General features: G+C 35.4%; 2 pseudogenes; both read left to right on the plus strand.

Moving 5' to 3' along the window:
• The first annotated feature begins 1,796 nt into the window (after positions 1 to 1,796).
• On the plus strand, positions 1,797 to 19,289 carry LOC120214289 (annotated as a pseudogene).
• An 820-nt stretch (positions 19,290 to 20,109) lies between these two features.
• LOC120214306 lies at positions 20,110 to 23,147 on the plus strand (annotated as a pseudogene).
• The last annotated feature ends 1,263 nt before the right edge of the window (positions 23,148 to 24,410 follow it).

Genomic DNA, 24,410 nt, shown 5'->3' on the forward strand with positions numbered 1-24,410 from the left:
AAATATGAGAGAGGAGAGAAAGGGTTGAAAGTTAAAAAAAAGCCAGCAAGAGGGGATGGGCGATTCAGAGATAAAGATGGATGAAGGTAACAACAAGCATTTAATGAAAGTTATGGAATTTTGTTGAGGGGAGGATAAAGAAGAAGATAAGACTAAAAGCGAAAATGGAGAAATGTATAGCGTAGCCGACAACTGGGCGTAATATAAGACGCGTATCTCAGACCAGTCATCGAACCCCAACCCTCCTAATAAATACAAAAAGTTACTTTTTTAACTGTTCTGGCAAGTACGGACATCTGTACCCGGGCCAGGCGACTTTACACTTTCACCCTTCCATCAATCAAAACCCCATATTATTCTATCCTAACCATTCAGATACTATTAAACTTTATCTCTCGACTCACTTCTATCATTAACCTTTTAATTTATCAATCCTAGCACTAGACATTAGTTTTACATTCAATTATCTTACTCTGTTGTTAAATCACTAACGTAATGATGACATAACTATTGATTACTGACGCGACATGCCACACCAAAATGATGTTGTTTTGGTACGATTATTCTGATGCATAAAACAATATTATTTTAGACATTAAATTTTAGGAGTGTATCGATTTTACCATTAAAATTTTATGTAGTTTTTTGACACTGTACTTTCTGACCGTAGCCAACAATCAATCACTACCCATCATCGATCATCTTTCACAATAAAATCAGTATTAAAATGTTCACATCTCACTCTTCATTCTTCTCATAATACTAGTTTTCTACGAAACCTACTCAAAATCAACGAAATTAAAAAAAATCTACCATTTTTTGGATGTTTAGAGACATTCTTAGATTTACAAGACTTTGAGTTTTTGTCAAAATTATGAAAGTAAGAAGCATTATTTCAAGAAGACGAATGATATACCTCAAAATTAGTCTTATCAAACGATCATTAAAAGAGATAAGAGTATTAATACATCAAACTTTTAAATGACTTTTTTGTTGATTTTGAGTGGATTTCGTGAAAAATTAATCTAGAGAAGAAATAAGAGTGAAATGTGAATGTATTGGTATCAATCGCAAAATATGACCGACGACTGGCGATAATAACATACGACGACAGTAAAAAAATGTAGTAACAAAAAAGTAAATTGTTTAGAAGTTTAGTATTAAAATCGAAACACCATTAAAGTTCAGTGCCTAAAACAACGTTGTTTTGAGCATCAACAGTCGTATCCAAAATGACATCGTTTTGTTATGACAAACCACATCAACAACCGTTAGTCATGTCATCATCTCGTTACTAACTTAATGATAGAATGACATAATTGAATCTAAAATTAAAATTCAATGTTATAGTTGGCAAAATTAAAAGTTTAGTGTATAAACCAGTTAATGAGTAAAATATATCGGTATCTAAAATAATTTACCCTTTTTCCTCCTTTTAAAAAAATATTTTTTAATGTTAAGATATATTAAATTACAACCAAATGCATGAAAAAATTATCGTTTCTCTTTCTCACAATTATTGGCTCGAAATAAATAAAAAATTAAGAATGGAGAGAGCAGGGGCATGACTGTCATTACAAATACCAGTAATTCAGACCTGGATTCGAGCTAGTTCTAAAGCTAGAAAGACTCACTCTCCCCTGCAGAGGGTTATAAATACATCAAGCTCAACCTCGGCCCACAGCATAAAATATCTAGGTTTCTTCTTCAACCCATTCTTCTTCGTTCAAACTTTTAGTTTTGTTAATATAATTTTCCATCTTTGATTAAATTATACCAGAGGCAGTTTTTTTTAGATCCCCTGTTTTATTTTAGAACACGAAGAAAAAAAGATGCAAGAAATCGACCATCCTTTTGGACTCAACAATGGTGTAGATATTGGGTCTTCCCTGTCCCGACTGATATTATCGGGAGGATCAAATACCTTAGATTCAATCTTCTCTCATTGCCCACCATCCACAACCATCACCACCAACGAGCCATTAGGCTCTTCAGTTTATCTCCTCCAGCGAGATCTGCTTCAAAAGTTCAGTCAACAGAACAAACGGAACGCTGCCTTCTCCTGCAACTCACTTCCTTTTCCTTCTCCGGCGTCGACGAGCAGCTGCTTGAGTACTCAAAAGAAGAAGCAATACAGAGGGGTGAGACAAAGACAATTGGGGAAATGGGTGGCCGAAATTAGACTACCGCAGAACAGAATGCTAGTGTGGTTAGGCACTTATGAAACAGCAGAAGCCGCCGCTTATGCCCACGATTGTGCTGCTTATAAGCTTAGAGGGGAATACGCAAGGTTGAATTTTCAAAACCTCAAGGATCCAAGTAAACTGGGTTTTGGCGATGGTGCTCGGTTCAATGCACTGAAGATCGCGGTGAATTCTAAGATTCAAGCTATTTATCAAAAGCTGAGAAGAGAGAGAGCTAAAAAGAAAGCCAAAAAGGACAACTCCAATCGCCCTGCTATTGCTGCTTCTTCCTCTCATGAAGTTAAGGTAACGGAACCGTGTTCATCATCTTTGAAGATACTCATTTTTTTCATTTGAATATTATTTATATTATTATAATTATTATTATTATTATTATTATTATTATTATTGTTTTATTATTAATAAATATTATTACAGGCCCAAATACATTACGAGCCCAACCTAGATACATCAGGCCCAGCTAACCATAAAACCAGATTAGGGTTTCCATTTTAATGCCCTAGCCGCCTCAGCATCACAGCCGTTAGATCTGAGAGATCCAACGGCCCACACGCATCCAGAACAAACCCTAGGGTGATGATACCCTAGGGACCACGCGACCACCATTCGTCAACCTCTGCTACCACGCTGCCACGACGCCAACCGAAGGATCCTGAAGGCCTAGCCATAGCCGCACACGTCGCCCTCAACGGTGAGTCACCACTGGAAGTTCAGTGACTTACCAAGCTTCAATCTTTTACCCAGTCCGAAGAAGATATCGGCGAGGCTTATAAAAGCCGACCACCTGCAAACAAGAGAAGGACAAAGGGCAAGAATAGAGAGCAAAAAAAATAGAGAAAAGGAAAAACAGAGACCAACTCACAACAACCAACAATCAACCTAGAAGAGAGAATGAAGAGTTTACCTTACCGGAGAACCCCAAACGGCGCCTGAGAATCAGAAATACCGAAGGTATTTTCCTTAGATCTAGGAAAATCCATAGCTTTTTAGGATAAAAGAAGGGTGAAATCGGGTTTAGGGTACTCGGATTTAAAGTTTGGGAAATTTTGGTATTCTCCGGCCACCAGTGACGGTGGCCGGCGGTGAGGTTGGCGACGGTGCAAGGCTACCGACCAATTACCGGCTTCCCTCCGATGAGGGAAGCTAGAGAGAGGCGAGAGAGAGTTATAAAACTCTCTCTGTTAAGAGAGAAGAGAAGAAATGAGGATGCTGGCCCTTCGGGCCAGTCGCTTGGGAAATATATACCCCTTCCCAAACGGTGTCGTTTCGGGTGGGGGTATATGCGTAATTTACATACGTGGACAAACCTCGTCCGCAGTCCATCAGATTTTTAATTTTATAATTTAGTCACTAAATCAATTTATGATCCTTTTAATCTGGTTTAATAATTTTAATTTTATTTATTTTAGTCCTTTGCATAATAATATATATTTTAGGTAAATAACAGATTTAGTCCTTTAATTTTAGAAATTAATATTTTAATCCTGAACAGTATGTTTTAATTTATTTTAATTTGATGTTCAAATTTTACATAATTTTAATTTAGTCATTAACTTTAAATTATTAGTTTATTATTTTTAATTTCATTTATTTTAGTTATTGTTTTAATTTTATATGTTTATTATCAATATATTTAAAATATTATTATTATAAATATATATATAAGAAATAATATATATTTTATTTTTCTTTTATATAAATTATTTTTATATAAAAAATATAATCCTATTTTAATATTAAAGAAAAGAACTGTCTTAAAACACCTAGAAGTATGTTTTCTGATATTTTTTAATATAATAATTTTTAAGAAACATTTTATTTATTTTTTAATATCAAAGAAAAAAGCTGTCTTAAAACACCTAGAAGCCCTTTTATGATATTTCTAAATAAATAAATATATTATTAATATATTTCCATAAAATTATAAATTTTAAATAATAATATTATGAATTAAATATATCTTTGAAATTTTAAATTTCCAATAATAGAGACAATTTATAATTAATAAAGTACCAATTTTGGGCGTTATAGGGGTACTAATCCTTCCCTAAATATAATCGACCACGAATCATGTTTTACTAAAATTTTTGGTTATACGCAGATCAATTTTATCTTTTAAATTATGTTTTATTCAAAACTATTTTAAAAGATTATTTTTTCAGGTATTTGACCTACCTAACCCCAAAAGGTCAATGGCGACTCCCAAAACATTTTTTTAATCAAAATTATTTTTATCCCCGCCCAGTAAAAATTCGTGCCCGGGAGAAAACCGGTTACGACAGCTTGGCGACTCCGCTGGGGACTGGTCAAGCTTTTAAAATCAATTATAAATTGTCTCTATTAATTAGAAATTTAAAATTCATATATTTTATTAAAAATTATATATATTTATTATTTTCATAATATTTATATTATTTTATTAATGTTTTATTTTATTTTTCAAGTATTAAATTTTATTGTCTGCCAGAGGTTTGAACATTTCTCCTCACACACATCACTTGCATTGCATAACATAAGCTTTATAATCAAGCTTGTCCCTTTTAAGTGGGAGTGAAAGCGACGTCTTCGTGAGAATTTATTCTCCATGTCAGACCTAGCAAGTAACTTTTGGGGTTCATATGCTCTCTGTCTTCGTGGGAATTTATTCTCCGTGTCAGGCATAGAGAAGTGTATCCCCTCAAATTGAACTCGATCCACTTTAGTCTGTGATGGACTAGGATTGAGGGTTAGCAGCCCAAGGGGGCACTAACAAGGACAATTCGGGTACCTTTATTCTTAGATCTGAAACCCTGCATATAATAAACCCTAGAAACTCTTCCGATCTGAAGCCATGCCGAAATTTTGTCCAAAATAGGTGTACACACAGGAGAAATGAATTCTAACTTTTCCTTTTAATTTATTTATTTATTTTCTTACTGAATAAATTGCATGTGAATTTAAATTATTTAAAGTATGAAAAAAGCATGTTTAAATAAAGATATTTAGGTAGACATTATTATTAAATTATTTTTTCCTTTATTATGTAAACTAATTCATTTTTTTGTGTTTTTTATTTCTTCTGTTTGCATGCATCATACAAGATAAAAGGCATTGATCCTCGTGTTAATTGTCTCATTGGAAAACCTTCATCCATGGATAAAAAGTGTTCAAATCGAATAGTTCTAAACTCAGAAGTAAGACAGTGGGTTGAGGACTTACAAAGACAAGGGGGAGACAGTCTGCAGGATGACTATGTATCTGAGTTAGCCAGTTATGCTCCAGTTTCGCTAAAAAGAAATGATATGCAAGATTTCTGAGGCATTTGGGAGAGTTGGGACTCAAACAAAAAGTTGCAGTTTTATCATACTTACGGGGACATCCCATATTTGCTCTATGTCGAAGTTGATGATGACTTACTTCGAGCCCTAATTCAATTCTGGAATCCATGGTACAATTGTTTCACTCTCAATAAGGAGGACTTGGTTCCTACTATTGAAGAGTACACAACTTTGCTACATATAGAAGGGGCTTTGGAGAATCGAATTTATTAAAGGTCAATTAAAACTCAACCTTTTCGAGTTAAATTAGCAAAGATTGCCGGAGTACGAGAGGAATGGGTGGTATCCCGTACAAAACAAAAGGGCGAAAGCGAAGGCATTGCTTGGACCAGCATTAAATAACTTATTCAGAGTCATACAGATGATAAAGTACGATTCGATCTCTTTGCTCTGGGTATGTATGGTATGGTCATCTTCCCGAAAGTATTGGGATATATTGAAGCTGCAGTAGTAGATTTGTTTGAGCAGCTACCAAAAAGGGTTAATCCTGCTTTTGCAATTCTAGCAGAGACTTTCAGATTGTTAAACACTTATAGGAAGCTAGGAGGTGGATGATTCTCAGGATGTGCCCAATTATTATATGTCTGGATCCGTAGCCATTTTTGGAGGACAGAAAAGGTTTCATACCGACGCTTTAATACGAACTACTCACCATTGAAAGAATTTTTGGAGCAAGAATGGCCGAAAGAAATTATGAAAGATATGTGGATTAATGCCTTTCGAAATCTGCAAAGCGATGACATTGTTTGGCGAGCCCCGTGGAAAATCCAAAGGGAATTCTTTTACAAATGTGGTGATTACAACTGGGTAATGCTGCTCGGATTGTGGGGAGGAATCGGATATGCACCACTTCTGGTCATAAGACAGTATGAAGGTCGTCAATTTGTTCATGTCACTGTTGGATTACATTCGTCTGAGTTCGCATTCCACAGCAAAAATTATAAAAGAAATATCATGGAGGCCTTCACAGCTTGGAAAACAAGTTTTTGTATCCGAGCTAAAGCAGCAAAAGAAATGTTAACTCCTAATTATGAGGAATGGAGATCCGTCAGGAAAAATGAAAATATCCCTCTACCAGACCAAAATGAGGGTATCTCTATGGAAGATCGCATTAAGGTGGTTCCATCAGAGATTAAAATCCTGAGAGCTGAGTTTGAAGCAAAAAGAGAAGGTTGGTCGAGAGAATTAGAGCAAATGAGACGAGATAAAGCTATGTTGGGTGTTGACATTGACTTTCATTCATCACAATGTGCAATGCTGAGAGAAAGCAAAGAAAAAGTTGATGGTGAATTCAGAACGTTAAAGAAGAATTACCATGAGCTATATAAATCCCGGAAAGCATCAGGACCGAGCCGATCAACAGTACAGATGACCAAAGAATTGAACATTGAGAAAGGCAGAGTTGAAGATTTGAAAGGGAAGAATAGCCGTCTACTCAAAAGCCTTGAGAAAGGAAAGCAGAAAATGGAAGATTTTGAGGTTGACAGAAGACAGCGAATTATAAAACATAAAGCTGAACATCGCGAGATCATGAATGAAATACAGAGAGAAAGGGATCAAGCCAAAGATTTAGAAGAGATGAAGAATGACATGCTTGATAAATTTGAAGGTGAGAAAAATATCATGTTCAAGGGATTTGAATATGAAATGAACCATCTGATTGTCGAACTTGAAGTCAGGGGCCAAAGGATTGAAGAGTTCGATGTTGAAAAAGAAAAATGGGAGCTGAAAAGGAAGAATTTCAACACCAAACTTGAGGTAGAGCAAGAAGTTGCTAGCAATTGAATGCAAAGATGCAGAAACAAGAATGTTCAAATCCAGAAGCTTAATCAAAGGATGCAAGAAGCACGAACAAAACTTGAAGAAGATCTGGATCAGTCTAGAAACAAAAACTCAGAGTTTAATGCTTACATTTTGCAACTTGAAGAGTCATTATTTCAAGAAAAGGTTCGTCTAGGACCTAGTGATCTTAAAGAAAGTAATGAGGAGAGTGCTTCACTGCGAAGACGCATTAGAGATCTTGAAAAAACTCTGCACAATTGTCATGTCAGAATCACTGAGTTAGAGCAAACTCTCGAAGGAACTAATGAACAATGGCAAAAATCGACAGATTTCTATGTAGAAAGAAGTGAAGAAAGAAGCAATATGGTATTCGAGGCCATGGTACAAATGAGCAAAGTTGCCAGATATGTTGGGGAGCTAGCTGTTGAAGCAAAAATAATTGAGCATCACGTTGATCCAGTTTCTAAGTTCGGAAAGAAGATGTCATGGCTAATGAAAGAAATTATAGAGCTTAATAGGAAAGCTACGCCATATCTGTAGTTATGAACTATTATAAAGAAACTTTTGTATGCCGATGGAAGTTGTTCTATGACAGTTAACTTATTTGGGATCAATACCTTTTGCATACATGCATTTTGCATACATTCATTATTCATTGCATTATTTTCTTTATGTATAATTTTTATTATTAAGATAACATTCATTAATTAAAATTTGAAAAAATAATATCAAAATAATTTTCAATCGTAGTTATTCTGGCCAAACGAGAAATACAACATCACTACGGTACTAGACAAGCTACTAAGAAAATTATGGAGGATAAAATACAACGTATTGAGGAACAACATAATAAGGAACAAGCAGAGATGAGAATGAAGCTAGAGAAAATTGAAGCCAGTATTGCAAACTCACAAGACAGCATGATGCAAAAAATAGAAGACATGTTTAAAAAGAAGGCTATCATTGGAAAAATACATGAAAATCATATATCTTTCGACCAATAACCTATGTATCCTCTAGGTTTCCCACCGGAACCAATTTATCACTCTAGTACTACACCTATACAAATCAATGCCCGCACATCAGCACTTCAAGAGGCCAAACCACATGAAAATCAACAAGTGGATCCTGCATCTTCAAACAAAAATCCACTTAAATCAGATGTGAAAATAGGGGATTTTAATGCTGAACATCTAATCCCAGATTTGAATGAGCTGAATGAGAAAGAAAAAGTAAATGAAGAATTAACCAGACAGATCAGGAGCTTAGAAGAACGAATGAAATCCGTGGAAATAACTGAATCATTCTATGGGTTTGACGCTAGTGAGTTGAGTTTGGTTCCAGACCTAATCCTCCCCATCAAGTTCAAAGTTCCCGAATTTGATAGATATGACGGTACCACATGCCCTTCATCCCACATTACTATGTTTTGTCGCAGAATGGCAGGATATGTGAAAGACGAGAAATTGTTAATTCACTGCTTTCAAGATAGTTTGACAAGACCAGCCTTAAAATGGTATACTCAACTGACCAAAGCTAACATTAGATCCTGGAAGGATCTGGCTAAGGCATTCCTAGAGCAGTACCGCCACGTGACAGATATGGTCCCTGATAGATGGACTCTCCAAAATTTGGAGAAAAAGAATAACGAAACATTCAGACAGTATGCTCAGAGATGGCGTGACACAGCAGCCCAAGTTCAGCCACCTCTATCAGAAAAAGAGGCCACAGTAATGTTTGTCCATACGTTAAAAGCTCCTTATTTAAGTCATCTAATGGGGAATGCAACCAGAAATTTTGCAGATTTGGTCATTTCTGGAGAACTCATTGAAAATGTCTTGAAAAGTGGAAAAATTGAATCAAATGAGGGGTCTAGTTCCAAAAGACCTATGTACTGGAAAAAAGAGAACGAAGTCAACAATGCAAACTCTTTCAACAAGGATTCTTCGAAAAGTGTTACAATAACCCAGCCAAGGGTTAAGAAAGAAGAAACAAACACTAATCGAGTAGAGTCCAGAGGATCTCGAAAGGAAAGTGAAAGGTTGCCTTTTACACCTTTACCAGTACCCTATGCTGAGATCTATGATTCGTTGTTAAAATCAGATGTCATACGGCCCTATCCGTTGGTTCCCATGCAACCACCATTCCCTCCATGGTATGATGTAAAAGCGCAATGTGTTTACCATGAAGGAATTACAGGTTATTCTATTGAAAACTGTTTGGCATTCAAAAGAGTGGTTCAAAATTTGATCAACACTGGAAAGTTGGAATTCAATTCACCATCTACATCAAATCATCTGCTGCCAAATCATGGAGATAAAAACGTGAGCGTAATTCAGGAAGAGAATAGAAAGAAAGCAAAAAACTGACGTTTCTGAGATTAAATCTCCTTTTGGTTGGATATTTCAACAACTTTCCGGTATGATTCCACAAGAATTCAGGCCAAAGCATAATGAAGGCAAGAATTATTGTGAATATCATCAAGAGAAAGGACATGAAATTTAACTGTGTCTTGAATTTAGGGATTTGGTGCAAAAATTGATGAATAACAAAGAGATAGAATTCTTTGAAGAAGAACCAGGGAAAAGAGAAGATGACGTTTGCTCATCAGAAGATTCTAAACCTAATTAGAGAATAAGTGATCCCGTGATTATTAATGTGAAATCATCTACAGTGATTCCTGCACCAACAAAGCCGAAAGTAGTTATCATAACTCCTTTACCATTTCCATATAAAGATACCCGCAGGGTACCTTGGAATTATACTACCAATGTTTCAATGGTAGGAGGATCTGTTTCTCTAGAAAAAACAGAAGAGAAAATACAGAGTGTGGATTCGACGTCTGAAGCAGTGAGTGAAGTCGGATTCTTTACAAGAAGTGGGAGATGTTACTCTCCCGAAACATCAAATGCATCAGAACAGGTGAAAGCAAAAGGAAAAACCATGGTAATACCCCAAAAGGTATTTGATGATGAATCCCCTCCAGCATTCAATGAGCCTGTAACAGAAAAACAAGCGCAAGAATTTTTGAAATTCCTGAAACATAGTGAATATAGTGTGGTTGAACAGCTACATAAACAGCAAGCGCGGATTTCTATTCTTGATCTATTGATGAATTCAGAAGCACATAGAAATACCTTGATGAAAATGCTTAATCAAACCTTTATCCCTGAAGATATATCCCTCAATAAGCTTGACAGAATTGTAGGACATATAGGCACTGACAATTACATAACGTTCATGGATGATGAAATACCTGAAGGAGGGATGGGGTTAGTAAAAGCTTTGAATATTACCACACATTGTCATGGTCATGTTTTGCCAGGAGTATTGATTGACAATGGATCCGCTCTTAACTTGATGCCTCTGGTCACACTTCAAAGAATGCCGGTGGATAACTCGCACATGAAAAGTTATCAGAATGTAGTGCGAGCTTTTGATGGCACTCAAAAAGAGGTGCTTGGGAAAATGGAAATATCATTGTTGATCGGACCAGTCGTGTACATTATTGACTTTGTGGTGATGGATATCCACCCTACATATAATTGTTTATTAGGGAGGCCATGGATTCATTCTGCAGGAGCTGTTCCTTCTTCATTACATCAGAAATTGAAATTCGTTGTTGATGGACAACTAATATGCGTAGGAGCTGAGGAAGAAATCATTGCGTCTATAACAAGTGATGTTCTGTATATTGAAACCAATGATGATGCTCTCGAATGCTCTTTTCGAGCTTTTGAATTTGTCAATGCAACCTTTATTACAGAGGGAAGCAAAATTCCATATCCCAGATTGTCTGATTGCACCAAGATGATTGTACGACAGACTTTAGGCATCGGAGCTAAAACTGGGAAAGGTTTGGGAAAGGTTTGGGAAAGAATCTTCAAGGGAATTCAGTTCCTGTAAGTATGAAGATGAAGAAAGATCGTTTTGGGCTTGGATTTAAGCCCAATTTTCAGCAAAAGAACAAAGAGATGAAAAGAAAATACGAAGATAGAAAGGAAAGGTTGAAAGGAGAAGAAATCCCTTGGGAACACATGTTTTTCCCGCAGTTAAAGACCACATTCAGATCAGGAGGAACGATTAATGTAGAACAACAGCTTGTTGATGCTTTTAAAGAAGAAAAGTTGACAAAAGATCAAAGCATAGTTGAAGAAGCTATGGAAGGATTATTTATCAACATGATCATGAATGACAACATGACTGGCAAATACTTGGCTAAAATTCGCCCTTGTTTTCCTGGAGAAACACTCAACAATTGGACTGCTGAAGACCTCCCTGTAGTTTTTAATATTAACACAGAGTAATATTCAGAACTAATCTTTATGTTTAGCCCAAGAGTATGAAAACTTTTTGTTATCTTGTAAAGGAAATTATGTTAAGTTCACCTAATACAAATATAATAAATTTTCTTTAAAATTCTCAAATGGCAATCATTCTTTACATTTTTACATTCATTATTTTTCATTTATTTCATAAATTTACTATATCCTTTCGGAAATATGTCTGACTTAAATTTGCAGGTTTCACAATGTTAATAGCATGTTTATTCCTAAATTTAATCGAGAGATAAATTTAGAGCAGCCCATATGTCTGGAGGAAATCAATGAGTGTAAGGATGAACTGGAATGTGATGTTCCTACTGAATTATTAAGACTGGTAGAAAAAGAAGATAAACAAATTTTACCTCACAAAGAAGAGATTGAGACTGTAAATACAGATGAAGAAATGAAAGAGGTGAAAATTGGTACTACTCTGACAATCCAGATAAAATAAGAATTGATAAATCTCCTTCAAGAGTTCAAAGATATCTTTGCCTAGTCTTATCAAGATATGCCTGGTTTGAGTACAGATATAGTGATGCACAAACTTCCAATCAGTCCAGAATATAAACCAATCCAACAAAAGCTCAGGCAAATGAGGCCAGAAATATTGTTGCAGATCAAAGAGGAAGTGATGAAGCAGATTAATGCAGGTTTCCTACAGGCAGCCAAATACCCAGAATGGGTAGCCAACATTGTTCCAGTACCAAAGAAAAATGAGAAAGTTTGAATGTGTGTGGATTACAGAGATCTCAACAAAGCTAGTCCGAAAGATAGCTTTCCATTACCCCACATAGACAACTTGGTGGACAATACTGCAGGACATGCATGGTTTTCATTCATGGATGGCTTTTCAGGATATAATCAGATAAAAATAAACCCTGAAGACATGGAAAAAACAACATTTGTAACCATGTGGGGCACATTCTGCTATAAAGTAATGCCATTTGGATTGAAAAATGCAGGGGCAACGTATCAAAGAGCCATGGTAACTTTATTTCATGACATGATGCACAAAGAGATTGAAGTATATGTGGATGACATGATTGCCAAATCCCGAACCGAAGAAGAACATATTCAAAATTTGATAAAGCTTTTCCATAGATTGAGGAAGTATCAATTAAAGCTCAACCCCGCTAAATGCACTTTTGGGGTAACTTCCGAGAAGCTTTTGGGATTTGTGGTCAGCAAAAAAGGAATCGAGATTGATCCAGATAAAGTAAAATTAATTCAATATCTTCCACCACCCAATACAAAAAAAGAAGTTCGAGGTTTTTTGGGAAGATTAAATTATATATCTTGGTTTATTTCTCAATTAACTGACAAATGTGATCCAGTGTTCAAATTACTTCGAAAGAACAATCCTGAAGTATGGAATGATGAATGTCAAAAAACTTTGGATATTATTAAGAAATATTTATCCAATGCCCCCATTTTAGTATCACCAATGCCTGATAGACCGTTAATTCTCTACTTGACAGTATTTGAAAATTCGATGGGATGTGTACTGGGACAGCATGATGAATCTGGAAGAAAGGAAAAAGCCATTTATTATTTGAGCAAGAAATTTACTGATTGTGAAATTCGATATCCACCAATACAAAAATTATGTTGTGCCTTGGTATGGGCTACTCGAAGACTCAGACAATACATGTTATATCATACTACTTGGTTGATATCCAAACTTGATCCTTTGAAATTCTTAATGGAATCACCAGCGTTGACAGGCAAAATGGCTAGATGGAAGATGTTATTATCTGAGTTTGATATTGTATATGTCAACCAAAAAGCGATAAAAGGAAGTGTCATAGCTGATTTTCTGGCCAGTCGTGTATCAGATGATTATCAGCCTTTGAGTTTTAATTTTCTAGATGAAGATTTGTTGTGCATATCCATGAATAAAGAAGTCAGAAAAAATGATGAATCTTGGAAGCTTTACTTTGATGGAGCATCCAACGCCTTGGGACGAAGTATCGGGGCAGTGTTAATTTCTCCAGAAAATATTTATTATCCTTTTACAAGCAGACTAGAATTCTTTTGCACCAATAACATGGCGGAATATGAATCTTGTGTCATGGGATTTAAAGCAGCCATAGAAAGAAAAATTAAATCTCTCAAGATATATGGAGATTCATCGTTAGTGGTGTATCAATTACGAGGTGAATGGGAAACAAAAGATCCCAAATTGTTGGGATACCAAAATTTTACCCTCGAATTAGTGAAAGAATTTGAGAGAGTCACCTTCAATTATCTCCCTCAAGAAGAAAATCAAATGGCATATGCTTTGGCTATATTAGCTGCTATGTTTCAGGCAACTAAGAAAGTTGATATGATGCCAATCAAAATGCAAGTATATGAAATTCCTGCACATTGTTACAGTGTGGAAGAAGAGGTAGATGGCAAACCATGGTATTATGATATCCTGCAATATATCAAATATCAAAGTTATCCACAAAATGCATCTGAAATTGATAAAAGAACCTTGAGAAGAATGACTGCTGGATACTTTCTTGATGGCAAGACTATGTATAGAAGAAGCAATGATCAAATGCTATTGAGATGTTTAAATACCAGCGAAGCCAGAAGCATCATTGAGGAAGTACACAGTGGAATATGTGGAACACATGCAAATGGTCTTTCCATGGCTAGAAAAATAATGAGATATGGATATTATTGGGCTACCATGCACACAGATTACATTGATTATGCAAGGAAATGTCATAAATGCCAGATATATGCAGATAAGATTCATGTACCCCCATCTCCTTTACATGTAATGACAACACCCTGGCCATTTTCTATGTGGGGAATAGACGTCATTGGGGCAATCACACCAAAAGCATCGAATGTACAATGTTTCATCCTTGTGGCAATTGACTATTTTACCAAATGGGTTGAAGCTGCTTCATATGCCAATATTAAGAGGTCCACGGTCTGCAAATTCATAAAGAAAGAAATAATTTGCCGGTATGGCCTACCAGAAAGGATCATTACAGATAATGCTCTGAACCTGAACAACAAAATGATGACCGAACTTTGTGCACAGTTTAAGATCAAACATGCAAACTCAGTGGCATATCGTCCAAAGATGAATGGGGAAGTTGAAGCGGCAAATAAGAACATCAAGAGAATCATTACAAAGACCACTGAAACTTACAAAGATTGGCACGAGAAGTTACCTTTTACTTTATATGCATACCGAACTACTGTTTGAACATCTACTGGGGCAACGCCTTTTTCTTTAGTCTATGGGATGGAAGCAGTCTTACCGATTGAAGTTGAGATTCCATCACTTCGAATTTTGAGAGAAGTAAAATTGGATGAATTTGAATGGATTCAAGCTCGATTTGATCAATTGAACCTTATTGAGGAGAATAGATTAAAAGCTATTTGACATGGACAGATGTATCAAAAATAGATGATGAAGTCTCATGACAAGAAAATACATCCAAGAGAATTCCAAGAGGGTGATGTAGTACTAAAAAAGATCTTGCCTATACATAAAGATTTCCGTGGGAGAAGTAAAATTGGATGAATCTAAATTCAATTTATTTTCGAAAATTCAATTTATTCTTTTATTTTGTAAATGGATTAACATAATTTTGAAATAAGCTAAAGATTTCTGAATATCACTTTATGTTAATACTTTTAAGTGCATGGAATACAAAGTAAGTCTTATCAACGTTTGCAATCATTGTTGAAAAGCAAACAAATTATTACCATCATAGAGTTATTTGGAAGCGGAACAAGAAGAAATCTGTTCTCAATTGGCAGATTATGAATATAGCCCTTTTCCATACAACAGTACAAAAATGCTTCGAATTTACAAATTCTGGCTCTACATCGTATAAGTACTATGATGTTTTGGTCCAAACACCAATTGAAACAACCACCACGTTATCATGGTAGAAATAAGGAGGCCCAATAGCATCTTTTGGAAGTGTTCTTTGAGATATTTGATCTGGTTCAATAAGAACTCCAAAACCAATCATTGGATTAGGAAGATGAACTGCATGATTGTCTTCATCAAGAAGCTTCTTTCCAAGCTACCTCTGTTTCTTCTTTTTTAAGAAAATCATAGCCCAAGTTTCGCTTTTTCTTGTAATTGGGATCATTGCATAATTGCTTCCTATCTTTTACCGGAAGAAGTGTGTCAGCAGCCTTAGCCATTTGAGCAGCACATATAAAATCTGTCAACTTTGCAATTGATGAATCAGGACCACATCTCTATGACTATTAAAGACTTAGCATTTGAGTATCCCATTTTCGTCAAGTATAACAGTTTACTCTCCTCATCAGAATCAGAATTCAGGATTTCCTCGGTATCAGAAGAATTATCAATATCTGTGAAATCATCTTGAGAGATCACTTCATAATCAGATGAGTAGTTATCAGAATCAACATGTTACATGAGTGCAAACTTTTCAAGAGCCCGTGCCATTGAGTTTTGTTCTCAAGGGGTTTTGTGACATTATATAAAAATAAGGCATATCTACATCTACACTCTTCAAAGATGATAGATTCTCCGATTCGAAGAAGAAAGATTTATTGGATTTCTACACAACTGAAGAAAGACTAAGTTCACCAATTTGAAATCAAATAAATATAAACTTAACATGCATGCATCATATTTAGGCATTTGCAAAAATAGGTGCATTTTCATTCATTTTATCCATGTTGAATTTTGACAGGAGTTTCAAAGATTTTAGCAAAGATTCAAATCCATCATTCAATGGATCAACATTTCCAGAAGAGTTCGTAATGAGAAGAACTCATCTGAAGAAGGAAGAAGAAGTTCATAATGAGAAGAACTTGTTCAACTTTTTGCTTGAATTCATCATTCGATGGATCAGCATTTCCAGGTCGAGTTCATAATGAGAAGAACTCATCTGAAGAAGGAAGAAGAAGTTCATAATGAGAAGAACTTGTTCAACCTTTTGCTCAAATTCATCACTCGGTGGATCAGTAGTGCCATTTAGAGTTCATAATGAGAACAACTCATCTGAAGAAGAAAGAAGAAATTCATAATGATAAGAAATTGTTCAACCTTTTACTTAAATTCATCACTTGATGGATCAACTTTTCCAAAGAAAGTTCATAATGAGAAGAACTCATCTGAAGAAGGAAGAAGAAGTTCATAATAAGAAGAGCTTGTTCGACCTTTTGCATGACTCTATCACAGAAGGAGATATATCATCATCAGCATTTCCAGAAGGAGTTCATAATGAGAAGAATTCATCTGAAGAAGAAGAAGTTCACAATGAGAAGAGCTTGTTCAACCTTTGCTAGATTACATCACAAAAGGAGATGAGTTGTCATCCCTAGTGGAAAAGTTCATAATGAGAAGAACTAATCCCAAAGAAGAATTAGTTCAACATTTCCATCATAATTAAGTGAAGTCAAATGAAAAAAAAACTTATTATCTTTTCGTCTTTGCTCTATTCTTGTTAACACAAGAATAAGCAAAGAGGGGCAGCTGAAGATACTCATTTTTTTCATTTGAATATTATTTATATTATTATTATTATAATTATTATTATTATTATTATTTTTATTATTATTAATAAATATTATTACAGGCCCAAATACATTACGAGCCCAACCCATATACATCAGGCCCAACTAACCCTAAAACTAAATTAGGGTTTCCATTTCAATACCCTAGCCGCCTCAGCATCATAGCCGTTGGATCTGAGAGATCCAACGGCCCACACGCATTCAGAACAAACCCTAGGGTGATGATACACTAGGGACCACGCGGCCGCCGTTCGTCAACCTCTGCCACCACGCTGCCACGATGCCAACCGAAGGATCCTGAAGGCCTAGCTATAGCCGTACACGTCGCCCTCAACGGTGAGTCACCACTGGAAGTTCGGTGACTCACCAAGCTTCAATCTTTTACCCAGTCCGAAGAAGATACCGGCGAGGCTTATAAAAGTCGACCACCTGCAAACAAGAGAAAGACAGAGGACAAGAACAGAGAGTAAAAAAAATAGAGAAAAGGAAAAACAGAGACCAACTCACAACAACCAACAATCAACCTAGAAGAGAGAAGGAATAGTTTACCTTACCGAAGAACCCCAAACACCGCCTGAGAATCAGAAATATCGAAGGTATTTTCCTTAGATCTAGGAAAATCCATAGCTTTTTAGGATAAAAGAAGGGTGAAATCGGGTTTAGGGTACTCGGATTTAGAGTTTGGAAAATTTTGGTATTCTCCGGCCACCAGTGACGGTGGCCGGCGGTGAGGTTGGCGGCGGTGCAAGGCTGCCGGCCGATTACCGGCTTCCCTCCGATGAGGGAAGCTAGAGAGAGGCGAGAGAGAGTTATAAAACTCTCTCCGTTAAGAGAGAAGAGAAGAAATGAGGATGCTGGCCCTTCGGGCCAGTCGCTTGGGAAATATATACCCCTTCCCAAACGGTGTCGTTTTGGGTGGGGGTATATGCGTAATTTATATACGTGGACAAACCTCGTCCGTAGTCCCTCAGATTTGTAATTTTATAATTTAGACACTAAATCAATTTATGATCCTTTTAATCTGGTATAATAATTTTAATTTTATTTATTTTAGTCCTTTGCATAATAGTATATATTTTAGGTAAATAACAGATTTAGTCCTTTAATTTTAGAAATTAATATTTTAATCCTGAACAGTATGTTTTAATTTATTTTAATTTGATGTTCAAATTTTACATAATTTTAATTTAGTCATTAACTTTAAATTATTAGTTTATTATTTTTAATTTCATTTATTTTAGTTATTGTTTTAATTTTACATGTTTATTATCAATATATTTAAAATATTATTATTATAAATATATATATATATAAGAAATAATATATATTTTATTTTTCTTTTATATAAATTATTTTTATATAAAAAATATAATCCTATTTTAATATTAAAGAAAATGACTGTCTTAAAGCACCTAGAAGTCTATTTTCTGATATTTTTTAATATAAATTTTTAAGAAACATTTTATTTATTTTTTAATATCAAAGAAAAGAGTTGTCTTAAAACACCTAGAAGCCTTTTTCTGATATTTCTAAATAAATAAATATATTATTAATATATTTTCATAAAATTATAAATTTTAAATAATAATATTTTGAAATTTTCAATTTCCAATAATAGAGACAATTTATAATTAATAAAGTACCAATTTTGGGCGTTATAGGGTGCTAATCCTTCCCTAAACGTAATCGACCACGAATCCCGTTTTACTAAAAAAAATTGTTATACGCAGATCAATTTTATCTTTTAAATTATGTTTTATTCAAAACTATTTTAAAAGATTATTTTTTCAGGTATTTGACCTACATAACCCCAAAAGGTCAATGGCGACTCCCAAAACATTTTTTTAATCAAAATTATTTTTATCACCGCCCAGTAAAAATTCGTGTCCGGACGAAAACCGGTTACGACAGTCTTCATTGTTATCGCCGGCGGTTTTGAGTGATAGTTTAAGCAACAAATTGCTGTCACCGAGTTTGTCTGAAGGTGGGTCTTGAAGATGTGAGAATTCGACGACCTCTGTTTCGAATGATCATCCGATAATGATGGTCGAGGAACAACAATACGAGGAGTGTTGGCTTGCAAGAATGTCGTCCTTTGATGCTGAATTGTTATGGGAGATTCTGGCTAATTAGAGATGATAACATTCTCTACTTCAAATCTTTTGACAATATGAAAATTTTCAGTAGATAAACACCGGGAGAGGCTTGTTTTTTTCTCTCTATTTTCTGTTTCAGTAGTTTAAAAATGGTAACTTTCGTTGTTATGTTCAGTGTTTTCTGGTTCGGGTTTGTTGGAATAAGATTTTTGCTCATTTTGGTTTTTAATTCTGCTAAATTGACAGGGATTATTATAATCTAACGAGTTGTGTGATTATAATTCAAAATTAGATGACCCTATTCCTATATATAATGGGATAAGAGGAGGTATGATAGTAGGCTGTCTCAACACCAGGTTGAGAGCAGCTTCCGTGGGAGACCTCTAGTAATCAGAATTATAAATTGCCCACCGTGACACTCGATCCCACGACCACAAGATTAAGAGACTTGCACTCTATGATTATAATTCAAGTGACTACAATAATTAAAAAGATTGTTATTATCTTTAAAAGTCTCGATTCGAACACGCTGTATATAAAAATATTTAAACATTTATTTATCAAAAATTTAAATCTTTCAAATATATATTACATTGTAATCATCCAATATCAATATTAATAAAGAAATGAACATTAAATAGCTAAATCTGCTTAGTTCTTATCGCAATCGGCAAGTATAAAATATTGAAACGGTGAAAAATGTTTTAAGTTAATGAAATGGTGAAAATGTTTTCTACCCCTCAAAAATTTCAAATTTCAGCTTAATTACAAAAAAAATTGGCTTAATTACAAAAAAAATCCAAACTATATCTCTTTTCTAGTATATACGCTTAAAGGTTTTCCCGGACAAAATAGATGTTTAATGTTTTGATATCACGATTTTTCTCTCTCTTTCTTCAAATAAACAGAATGCTACGGGCAGTGGGTTCGGTTTTGCTTTGTTGCTTCTTCCTTGAAGCCTCATTTTGGGTTCCCATTTCTTATGGGGACTCGATAACGTGCTCTGGGATTGTGCCCATGAGTTACAGGAACGAAACGATATCGATTACGGACTTCGGTGGTGCCGCGACGGAAAGACGCTCAATACCAAGGCCTTCCGGAAAGCTACATATCGGATTCAGCATCTAAGAAGGAGAGGTGGCACGGTACTTTATGTGTCTTCTGGGGTTTACTTAACTGACAGTTTCAATCTTACTAGCCACGTGACGCTTTATTTGGCTCAAGGTGCTGTCATCAAAGCCACTCAGGTAACTCAGAATCTTATAGCTTCTAATTATTACTCTCTTCCCCATTTTTGGCAGCGTAATTTGGAAAATTTTGACGATGGGAATCTCTATGTTTCAATTTGAAACTTGAAATGAATTAATCATCGATTAGATTGAACTACTTTCCTTCTAAAATGTTAATGCAAGCTGTAATCTGGGTTTTAATTATGAAAATAATTGCAAGGGCCATTCTTCTTTTTCAAGACTGCTATTCTTGCTTTTTCTTGTTCTTGTTCTTGTCCTTTATTTTATTTTATTTTGGAGGATTCTGGCCTTGGTTGCTTTATAGATAACAGTGCAGTTTGTATGAGATATGGTTGAAATGGCCTTCATTAAGGCACTGTTTGGCTCTGCTCTGGGTGATAGTGCAGCATTGTTAAGAAATGTCAAATGTGAAGAACATTGTGGACCTCATATAGCTGGCAAGCATTGAATCGGTCAACCTGGTGTCATATCCAATCTGAATTAATAATACACCTCTATTCCGGTGTTCATTATTTTATTGGTATAATATAAAAGATGTATATAATATTTAATTAAATAAATATTTTGATTCTTAATTTATTAAATTATTTTGGTGTTAATATTTTATTTTAAGATAAAAAGATTTTTAATATTTAATTAAATAATTATTTTAATTATTATTTTTATTTATTTATTTTAAAATTTAACATTTCAATTTAAAGAAAAAATCTTTTATTTTGGAGTGTTGAATGTTTGTTGATTAATGATTTTTATTCTCAAATGAATATTTTTTTACTCAAATGAAACGAATGTTACAGAAAAATAGTGGCAAGAAAATTACTATCTAATCAAACATTAGAAGTTTTTTGTCATGCCAATTTTATTTAGTCTAAACTTTTGGTATTATCTATTAAAAAATAAAATTGCAGTCTTATTTTTTTAATCATTCGGATTTGATTTATTGATTGATTAATTCGGATTGAGTAATGTAACAACATATAATTATTCTTCCAATTCAATTTGTTCCATTCATGACGTCTGATCCTGAATCTCTAACCTTGTTAATAAAAATAATAGTGAACGATCTAAATGTGGTATGATATGTTGGAGATTCTAAAAACTTTCTTCCTGGATTAACATATCAGGACACTTTGAATTGGCCATTAATTGCTCCTTTGCCATCTTATGGAAGGGGAAGGGAGCACCCCGGAGGAAGATATATGAGCTTTATTCATGGAGATGGGCTGCAAGATGTGGTCATCACTGGTATGTCCTGATATTAATGTGTTCCATTGTTCTGAATATTCTGCTACCTTTCCTCATATATTTCTTTCGTCTACCACTAACCATCATGAATCATTTAAACCCAATGGACCTAATATTTGACTTGTCTATTGACAGTTTGTGTTCTACTTTAATATCCATGGATTGTTTTGTTTCAACCATAACAGGTGAGAATGGCACAATTGATGGTCAAGGAGGTATCTGGTGGAACATGTGGAGGCAGAGGAGTCTCCAGTTTACAAGACCAAATCCCATTGAATTTGTGAATTCCAATGGCATTCTCATTTCCAACGTTATTTTCAGAGATTCCCCCTTCTGGAACATCCACCCTGTTTACTGCAGGTAATTTCTCCATTGATTCTTACGTTGTAATCTTTAATCACTTGCTTATATACTTTTTACAGCGATGTGGTTATCCGGAATATTATCATCCTGGCTCCACCCGACTCCCCAAATACAGATGGGATTGATCCAGGTAAAAAGATAATGAAACCAGTTTTCATTCGTTGAATTCATCTTAGGGTTTCATTTTAAAGATTGTTTGTTTACTTTCATGCATACAGATTCAAGCTCCAATGTCTGCATAGAAGACTCGTTCATTTCTACCGGTGATGACCTCGTGGCGGTGAAGAGTGGATGGGATGAATACGGGATTGCTTATGGACGTCCCAGTTCTTACATCACCATCCGACGAGTAACTGGGACAACCCCATTTGCTGGAATCGCTGTGGGAAGTGAAACATCCGGAGGTGTGGAGAATGTGTTGGCTGAGAACATAGTTCTTTACAACACCGGAGTCGGTGTTAACATCAAGACCAACATCGGAAGGGGAGGGTTTATAAAGAACATCACGGTGTCTCAAGTGTTCATGGAAAATGTAAGAATGGGTATAAAAGTTGCAGGCGATACTGGTGACCACCCTGATAACAACTTTAACCCAAACGCCCTCCCATATGTCAACGGTGTTATATTAAAGAACATTTGGAGTATGGAAGTGCAGCGAGCAGGTTCGATGCAAGGCCTCAAGGACGCCCCTTTCACCGGCATCTGTCTTTCGAACGTTAGCCTCCAGGGTACGACCGGAGCAACGCCTTCATGGAAATGCTCTGATGTAAGTGGGGCTGCAATCGAGGTAAGCCCATTGCCATGCACCGAACTCTCTAGTCCACAACAAGGTGGTTCTTGCGCCAACCGTTTCTAAGATCCATTGATATTAGTTTTCTGATTCTCTTTTGTTCTTTAATTGCAAATCAAATATTCGTGAAAACAAGTGATCTAGCGATATGAGCCTTATAATATGAGTATTATACAAGGAAATATCGTATTGTTCATCTGGAAAGCGATCTAATTTACTACCCTAAGAAAAGTAGACAACATAGTAAATACCCTGGCATACTGTCAGGGCTGATCATAACAGAAAGTGAAAACACTCAAATATGCATATAGATATAGATGCATCACTAGATCACTATAATTATATTACGTGCATGGTTTATTCAAAAATGAATAAAAAACCTGCGAAACTTCTCCATGAACCCGCCTCCTCGGTGCTCCTTTTCCCCTTCCTCTCCCTCCTTATGGTGATGGCGGTGATGGTGGTGATCGTCGTCGTGATCATGGGAATGATGATCGTCCTCTTCCTCATTGTCATGGTGATGATGATGGTGGTGATGATCATCCTCACGGTCTTGATCGTGGTGCTTAGACCGGGCGTCATCATCGTGAAAACTGCCCCATCTGTCGTCGACCTGACGGACAACACCGTGTGACTCCGGGTCAAAGCTCCTATCGTCGGACAGAATCATGTCGTTGCCGTAAGAAATAAAGCCCTTCTGATGGAAGCGTGGGTTCAAAGACCTGAAACGTTTATGGAAACGGCAGCTGTGCTTGTGACGGAAAGGAATCAAAGGTCGTCTGGGGAAGTGACGGGTTACAGGATGAAAACGGATCATGGTCAAAGGGATGGATCCGATGCCGGAGTCTGTTTCGGAGGCATCATCGTGGTCGGGCCTCTTGCTAGGGAGAAGGATGGAGGTTGTGGACTCGGGGTTGGATTCGGGTAAATCGGCAGAGATTTCGTCGGCGGTGAGAAAACGGGCGTGAGAGAAGGTAAAGAGGAGAGAAAGGTAGAACAAAAAAGCCAGTCTTGCCATTTTTTCGGATGAAAGATGAGTTTTTGGGTAGAGTGGTCAAGTAATGTAGTTTTGGAGAAGAGGTCAGGGACGGAAGCTAGCAAAACAGGGATGACTCAGCACGTGGGTTTCTGTATTGAATTCTAATTGTTTATTTAAAGCTTAATAATGACCCCTCTTCTGTAATTATTGATTATTATTATTATTATTATTATTTTATAAAAAAATTTATTATTATTATATTAGGCATTTACAAACAAAGCCTATTAGAAGAAATCAAATTTTGATTTTGATTTTACTTAAAAAATATTGATACAGATTTAACAATCTCTTTCATATTGTTTTTTAAATCATTTTAAGCGAAATGACGATGTTAATTAAAGATCTTACTGGAAGAGAATATTAAATTTTGTGAAATTAAAATATTTTTAGCATAAATTTAAATATATAGGTTTACGTTTGATAGGAAAAAAGATATAATATACTCGATTAATAATAAAGTATATAAATTTATTAGAAAAATAAAT

Source organism: Hibiscus syriacus, unplaced genomic scaffold, assembly GCF_006381635.1.
Source record: "Hibiscus syriacus cultivar Baekdansim isolate YM2019G1 unplaced genomic scaffold, ASM638163v2 tig00110057_pilon, whole genome shotgun sequence".
NCBI lineage: Eukaryota > Viridiplantae > Streptophyta > Magnoliopsida > Malvales > Malvaceae > Hibiscus > Hibiscus syriacus.